The 8,637-nt window shown below is 43.2% G+C and overlaps 1 non-coding gene across 1 annotated transcript; it reads left to right on the forward strand.

The window, feature by feature from the left end:
• Positions 1-225: 225 nt before the first annotated feature.
• Positions 226-328, forward strand: LOC123953653. The gene has a single exon (XR_006820916.1). It is a non-coding gene; the product is annotated as a U6 spliceosomal RNA (small nuclear RNA).
• Positions 329-8,637: the final 8,309 nt, after the last annotated feature.

An 8,637-nucleotide genomic window follows, 5' to 3' on the forward strand; every position in this document is an offset into this window, starting at 1 on the left:
TCAGATGTACTCATTTTTAAAGACAAGACTTCTATAAATAGCCACACCCTTTTTGCAAAATATTGTTAAGCCAGAAGGAAGACTTTTTGGAAATCCACCATAAATAAAAATAAAATCAATTTTGGAGAGTTGCTGTAAGTTTTCTTTTAATAGTTAAGGGTGAGCAGAAAAAAATTCGGATTCTCTTCCCATATAATGTGTCCCATTGTATCAAAGTGTAATGTGGTGCTCACTTTGGCAGCACATATAGTGAAATCAGAATGATACAGAGATTAGCATGGCCCCTGCGTTAGGATGACACGCAACTTGTGAAGAGTTCCATATTTTTGTACACGGTTAAATATTTCACTCTGCCTGCTTATTTCATGTTTATTCTGGGCTGAAAAAGACTTTGCCAAAACATTAAAGACCATTCTTTCCACTAAAGAAAGAAAAAAAGTATAATGTTAACATTGTACAAGAATTGAAATTTTGAAAATAGGTTACGGGTGCCTAGATGGCTCAGTTGGTTAAGTGACTCCTGATTTTGGCTCAGGTCATGGTGTCAGAATTGTTCCATGCTGAGTGTGGAACCTCATTGAGATTCTGTCTCTCTCTCTCTCTCTGCCCCTCCCAACACACCCGTCCCCTGCTCACACACTCTCTTTCTAAAGAAAAAAAAAATAGATTAAATTACAGAACATGGCTAATGTGACTCTCTAAAATATTCATCATAAGTCTCTATCTTGCCATATGAATAGATTTTCACTACTAAAGTGTTCAGTTTTAAAGTGTTTGGTTTGGAAGTATTCATCCAACATGAATGATTAAAACAGAACTCATTCAAAGACCTGGATTCTGGTCCTCATTCTGCCATATGCTATGAGGCCTTAGCTAAGACACTTCCCCTGGACCTTTGTTTCCACATCTGAAAACTGAAGAATCTAAATTCGATCCTCTGTTAATGGCTCGTACTCCCATAACTATGTCAAATAGTTCTTGGACTATCCTTCAGAAGCCTCAAATTGTCAGAAGAACTAAATCATTTCTGATTTACAGGTGAAGAAACTGGGATTCAGATAACCTTAAACAACTTGCCCAAAGTCAGGATGCTAAACCACCGACTGGAAGATCCCTCACCCAGGTCTTTCTGATTCTAAAGCTCGTGCTTTTAGTTCTACCTCCAAGGCGATTCTCTCCTTTCATAAGTCCCAGAGGAGAAGAACCTCTGGATTCCATACTATTAGCGTGAAATCTATACCTTGTAGAAGAGCCTCTTTGGAGAAAGTACTGGAGTGCTTCAACATTGGCCTCTAGACCTTGTCCTTCAATTCACCGAGACAGGGGTTCTCACACTGTGGTCCCTGGACCAGAAGCAACAAAAATGCCAAAGACTTGCCAAAAAATGAATTATTGGGCCTCACCCTGTACATCAGAGACTGAATCAGAAACTCTGGGAATGGAACCTGGCCCTCTGTGTTTTAACAAGCCCTCCCATGATTCAGTTACGCAGGGCAGTTTGAGAACCACTGCGCTGAGGTGTGACCTTGGAAATGTATGCAAGAACTCTGAGCTTCAGCCTCTAGTTCTGACATCCTAGGGTCCTCCTATGACCTAACTTATGAATGAACAGGGGGATAGATCATATTCATACCCCTGATTTTAAGGACTGATACCCATAGAGTGAAGGAGAAGACAGATGAGGAAGATGAAGAGAACAGCCTTTTGTATGTCCCCCAAGTAGCCAGAGTAGCGTTGTCATGAGGATGTATGGCAGTGATGCCTGTGACATCCCAAATTAGAACAACTTTTTTGGAGTCACTCTGAATGCAACTAGCTCTATGGGAATTTAAAAATGTATTAGGCAACTTGGAAATCAGCTCAAAGACAGAATCAATTAAAAATGTGCATTCTGTTTCTTTAGCCCTGCTTTAAAGTCATTCAGGAGACAGTTTCTGGGAATGGAGTCTAATAGATCTGTTTTGCAAACTGCAACAAAGTAATATCTCACTTCCCAGGAGTTAACCCCCCACACCCAGGAGATGACATATATTTTGGGATCCATTTCCACCAGAGATGACATAATCAGCCTTCCAGGTAGCTTCAGGAACTCATGTTTCCCCAGCTTAGCAATGACTCAGCGGATGGCAAGGGAGTATGAATGGCTCTAAGTACCATACTGGCGCCAAGGGTCATATTTTCATTATTTATTAAACATTTTTCTGGCCCATCGCCCAAGTTCCTATAACTCTATTCTTACGTGGTGCACAACCTGGGTCAGAGATCTCTTCATCAGGCCTGGTCCTAAGGTTAGAAAGATGCCATTTTTCACTTGTGCGATTGAAGCCACTCATCCATTATCAGAATGACTGTCAAATGAGAGTTGACTGAAGGAGTGCACAAGGTTAATCTGGTTTATAAAGAACAGTGATGGGGCACCTGGGTGACCTCAGGGTTGTGGGATTGGGCCCCACTTGGGCTCTGTGCTAAGCATGTGGAGCCTGTCTAAGAGTCTTTCTTTCCTTCTGTCCCCCTTCCCCTGTGTTCTCTCTCTCTAAAATAATAAACAAATCTTTTTTTTTTATAAGTGACTCTTTTTTTATTTTTTTAAGATTTTATTTATTTATTTGACACGGAGAGAGATCACAAGTAGGCAGAGAGGCAGGCAGAGAGAGAGGAGGAAGCAGGCTCCCCGCGGAGCAGAGAGCCCAATGCGGGGCTCGATCCCAGGACCCTGAGATCATGACCTGAGCTGAAGGCAGCGGCTTAATCCACTGAGCCACCCAGGCACCCCAAACAAATAAATCTTTTAAAAAAATAAAGAACAGTGATGGTTGCACACCATCTTTTTTTTTTTTTTTTTTTTTTTTTTAGTTATTTGAGAGAGAGACAGTGAGAGCATGAGCGAGGAGAAGATCAGAGGGAGAAGCAGACTCCCCGTGGAGCTGGGAGCCTGATGTGGGACTCGATCCCGGGAACCTGAGCTGAAGGCAGTTGCTTAACCAACTGAGCCACCCAGGTGCCCTGCACACCATCTTGAACACATACTCTAACCTATTTCTTTCATGATGGGGAAGGATGCAAACAAGTTCTGAACAGTTACTATGTCCCAAATGCTTTATGTTTATTTGTCTCATTGAATCCTCACAGCAACCCTGTGAGGTTGGAGTTTGGGGTACCATTTTGTAGACAAGCAAGCTGAGGTTCCTGAAATTGCACAGCTGATAAAATGGCAGGGCCAGGAGTGCGACATAATTCTTAATCCCCCACTTTCCTTGTTGTCTGAAACAGGATTTAGTACATGGGCAAAATGCCTCCTCAGAACTGGGGCGCAGAGTATGGCCTTGAAACAAGTTGATGTTCAAGAATCATAGACCCAGGGCGCCTGGGTGGCTCAGTGGGTTAAGCCGCTGCCTTCAGCTCAGGTCATGATCTCGGGGTCCTGGGATCGAGTCCCACATCGGACTCTCTGCTCAGCGGAGAGCCTGTCTTCCCTTCCTCTCTCTCTGCCTGCCTCTCTTGTGATCTCTCTCTGTCAAATAAATAAATCTTTAAAAAAAAAAAAAAAAGGAATCATAGACCCTGGGGCACCTGGGTGGTTCAGTCATTAAGCATTGGCTTTCTGCTCAGGTCGTGGCCCCAGGATCCTGGGATCCAGCCCCGCATTGGGCTCCCTGCTCAGTAGGTAGCCTGCTTCCTCTGCCCTTCCCTGTACTCTCTCCCTCTCCTTCTCAAATAAATTAAATCTTTAAAAAAAAAAAAAAAAAAGGAATCATAGACCGTACCTTGGAATAACAGAGGCAACTGATTTTGGAGGATAAAGGGGAAAAAGTAAACTCATACTTTTTTTTTCTTCTTTGGAGAGAGAAAGAGATGACATGTGGGGGTAGTGGGGGTTGAAGAGAGCGGAGGGAGATGGAGAATCTTAATCAGGCTCCACATGCAGCACAGAGCCCTCCACACGGCTTGATCTTACGACCCCCCCATATCATGACCTGAGCTAAATCAAGAGTTAGATCCTTGACTAAGCCACCCAGCTGCCCCTAAACTCTAATACTTTTTGTAAATTTGTTATATCAAATACTTTAGACATATAAAATCACCTATGGATACGTCACTTGTATATCTTTTTTTTTTTAAATATTTTATTTATTTGACAGAGAGAAATCACAACTAGGCAGAGAGGCAGGCAGAGAGAGAGGAGGAAGCAGGCTCCCCGCGGAGCACAGAGCCCAATGTGGGGCTCGATCCCAGGACCCTGGGATCATGACCTGAGCCGAAGGCAGCGGCTTAAACCACTGAGCCACCCAGGCGCCCCCTGAAACACATTTCAAGACAGACCACCCTGTAGTAATTTTCAGGTCAATATCAAGACACTGGTTATATGACTCTGGAATCTCTTAGCCACATACGGATATAAAAGAGCTGAGAGAGTCGAAATGCAGAAATGATTTGTGGAGATGAGTTTTTGGAGGGAGAACTGTTTCCTTTAACTCCTTCAAGGGGGAAGGCAGGTGCTACCCTTTTACCTCAAGATTGGAGAGAAGGACTGTAGTTGGACCAGGAGGAGAATTTGATATGTATTCTGAGGGAATGACATTCAGAGGACATGGTAGATGATGTCAAGTCATGCTTTAAAAAGTGAAAATGACTTTAAAATGTGAAATGACTGTAGTTGTCCACAGTTACCCACTAGGAGAGAGGCCAGAAGTGGGAACAGCTTGACTTCCACATCTGGTGTAGTATCTTTCCACTCTACCGGCCCGGGGTTAAAAAAAAAAAAAGGAATCCTCTCCTTGCTTCAGCCCCCTGGTGGAGTCAGAGATTGAGCATAATGCAGGGTGTGGAAGTGGGAGTTCATGTGGGGGAAAAAGAGAAAGCAGCTGACCTAGCCTCTCCCTCCACAAGCAGCCAGCCTCCATTGGACTCCAGCCTGGGTATGAGCACAATTTCATTTTAAATTGAGTTTTGTGTTTCCCATCTTATATGGGCCTGGATTTTTTTAATATCAGACTGAGAATGTGTGTTTGACACTGGAAGTGGCCATGACATTTTCTGTTACCCAGCAGGAAACCAAAAAGTCATGGCAGCTCCTGGCATCTTTGTCCAAGTGTGAAAGAAGAGACAGGAAGGGCTAAAGGAACAGTGGGAGGCAGATACTAAGTTGTTTCCTGATAAAGTTCTAGGAGTTCTGACGTTCAAAATCAATGTAATTAGAGAGCGGCGAGAGAAGAGATTGTAGGGAAGGTGGCCAAATGAATGAGTCACGTGGGGATTTGGGACTCAAGGCCCTTGAAAGCCGTTCAAGAGTTCGATGTAGGGGAATTTTGTGACCAAAATTTTGTGTGTGTGTGTGTGTGTGTGTGTGTGTGTGTGTTTTAAAGGCGTCTAGTTCAGGGTATATGATGATTTGAAGGGCAGTAGAGGTAAGGGTTGCCCAGAGGAGGCCTTCGTTTAGGTGAAATATCATAGCGGTTCATGTCCAGATTAGTGGCAGTGAAGGTAAAAGAAATGGGAGGTTTGGAGAGAAGTGATAAGCTTGCTAGTCATCGATGATGGGACTGATGTGGAAAGTGAAGATTGGTTCCTACATTTCTGATTTGAACCACAAAATAATCAACAGTGCCATTTCCAGAGATGAGGAATCCTTTTGATCCTTTAGTATTCTTGGAAGACACACAGGGTAGAAGGTAGCATCTGCCTCTTACTGCTGTGGTGACTAATGCTCCAGAAAGCCAGTTATTTTGCTGAAATGCACACAACTCATTACATGCTGGGAGCTTCTACTTCAAATGACAGTGCTTGAACTAGCTCCCTTTGATTCCATTTAGAAACAAATGCCCAACCATAGGTGGAGTTAAGTGTGTAATTTAAAGGGAGAGAGGCACCTGGCTGACTCAGAAGAATGTGCAATTCTTGATCTCAGGGTCGTGAGTTAAAGCTCCACATTGGGTCTAGAGATTATTTTTTAAAAAGGGATATACTTCAAAAAAAAAAAGAAGAAAGAAAGAAAAGGAAGAGGGAAAGAAACTGGGTCATGATATAGTCCTCAAGCTTAAAATACTTATACATTCAACCATTTCAGCAAAAGATAATTATGCTTCTTGGGCTCATGGAAACATTCCTTGAAACCCTCGATTTCAGTACGGTTGAGAAAACTCTGAACTGGCCTAGGTAACCTTTTGCTTCTCTCTCAGCCACAGGACTCTTGCATTTTTTATTTTTATTTTTATTTTTAGAGCATGATTTCTCAATCCTTAATGTGCCCATGAATCACATGGGGATCTCGTTAAAATGCCAATTCTGCTTCAGTAGGTTTGGGGTGGGGCTCGAGATCCTGCATTTTTTTTTTTTTTTAAAGATTTATTTATTTATTTATTTATTTGACAGAGAGAGATCACAAGTAGGCAGAGAGGCAGGCAGAGAGAGAGGAGGAAGCAGGCTCCCTGTGGAGCAGAGAGCCCGATGCGGGGCTCGATCCCAGGACCCTGAGATCATGACCTGAGCCGAAGGCAGCGGCTTAATCCACTGAGCCACCCAGGCGCCCGAGATCCTGCATTTTTAACTGGCTCCCAGGGTATGCCCAGCCTGCTAGTCTGACTTTTGGAAAAGCAAGGTTTGAGATGAGCCCAGAACTTCTCGGAGTAGTGGTGGGCACTGAGAAAGATCAAAGGGAAAGGACCCAAAGGAATCCCAGAAATGTAATTATGTCGGGGATAAACAGCACTGCACCTTGCAAAAATGGTGAGGCAGACACATGTTCCCACTTTGCAAATTCCTTTCCTCATTCAGCACTTTGCTGTCATCTCTTTCCGTGTATTAACTAACCAATCCTTGTCTAGGGTCAGACTGGAAAGCGGGTTTTTCCTGTTACCCTTCTGCATACTCTGCCCAGAAGGCTGCGTTTGCACCTGCACTTTCAAGTTTCAAGACCCAGAAGAATAAAATGTTAAATGTGGAACGACAGGCAAAACATGTAAAATATCCGACATAGACAAATCCTGGAAAAGAGGAGCGACTCTGCCCGTTCACGTGGCCCGTTCACGTGCAGGGAACATTTTATCCTGCTTCATTCCCTGTGCCTCCTTAAAACCAATCTTTAAAACATTAAATATTAAAAAGGGAAGTATTTCTCTCCAAAAGGTATCTATTGGCATTTTTGCCTGTACTATCCTCGCTCTGAAGTGATGTAGGGTGTAGGGTTTGGAGCTCTCCCTGAGTTGAGGGGTAAACATGTGGGGATGGACTGGACCAGACCCAGTTGTTCTGATTAACCTTGCTGAGTTTAGAGCCAACAGGAGATGTCGGACTCTGCTCTTGCTTTTGCCATTTACAACCTCTGTGACCTTGGGCAAGCCCTTTCTCATTTTCAGTTTGTTGTTTTTGTTTTTTGTGTTTTTTTCACATGTAAAATGAAACAATGGGGCCGAATGCTGTCTTTGTCTTTCTGGCTCTAAAAATTTTGTCTCTGACTTTGTTCCAAGTGAACTGGGAAAGGGGGAAATTTTTAAGCTCCCAGCTACAGTGGCTGGTCATCAGAATCACTTCGGAGAGCTTTAAAAAATACATAGATTCTGTCCATCAGATAAATTTGGGAATCACCAAACCAAGCCACAAGGGGGCGCCTGGGAGAAAGCAAGTGCCATCTCAGTTGTTTAAAACCATTTTGAATATTAAAAATAGAAATAAAACCGATTTGTCATTTCCATACCTAATTTTGTCTCATATAACTTGAAAATGTGGTTGAAAGTATCTTTTACTCTTTCGTATTTGGGGTTTAATTTTCTTTTGCGTGAGGTAAAACTATATGTAATAGGTATTGTTAAATAACAAAAATTCAACAGAGTAAGTTTGAAGTCTAATTGTCTTCATTAAATGATCGGGAATCAGGCAGCATCCCATCTAGCAAATAGTATTTTCATAGAAGGAGGGTGGAGCGAGAAAGTTATTAGCAAAAGAAAAGGACTGTTGAGAGCAAGCTGGCTTTCCCTTGGGTGGGTGGGGGAGGAGCAAGGGGTCTTATGCAGATTTAGCTTATCTTTATGAGACCAAGAGGGCCCTTGTGGCGCTCATGGGCACTGACTCATTGGCTACAGTTGAGACTACATTTCTTTTTTTTTTTAAGATTTTATTTATTTATTTGACAGATCACAAGTAGGCAGAGAAGCGGTGGGGGGGGGCAAGCTCCCCACTGAGCAGAGAGCCCGGTGCGGGGCTCCATCCCAGGACCCTGAGACCACGACCTGAGCCCAAGGCAGAGGCTTAACCCACTGAGTCACCCAGGCACTACACTTCTGGGGGAGGTTGAACCTAAGCTAAAGTTGACACTAAGCCAAGGGAGGGGGTAGGGTCTAAGGATACCTTTAGGAGGAAGATGAGAGATGTTTGGAAAACAAAGGTTGCTCTGTTATGTAAATGTCTTAGGTAAAGAGGAATTTGTATTAATAGCTGTCTTCCTGGTGTAAGCAAGCAGCTGAGGGGGAAGTAAAGAGAATTTCCTGAATCTGCTGGGTTTTGATTGCTTTTAACTCAAAATAATGTTCCTGACAAAGTGGTCCATCTTGGGGTGGTCTTCCCTTGGCCCCTATAATCTAAAGCTTTTAGAAAAATGTTTAGTATATAATTAGCATCTAATATATGTCAGTGATTCATGTTGCT

Source organism: Meles meles, chromosome 11 (assembly GCF_922984935.1).
Source record: "Meles meles chromosome 11, mMelMel3.1 paternal haplotype, whole genome shotgun sequence".
In the NCBI taxonomy this organism is placed as follows: domain Eukaryota; kingdom Metazoa; phylum Chordata; class Mammalia; order Carnivora; family Mustelidae; genus Meles; species Meles meles.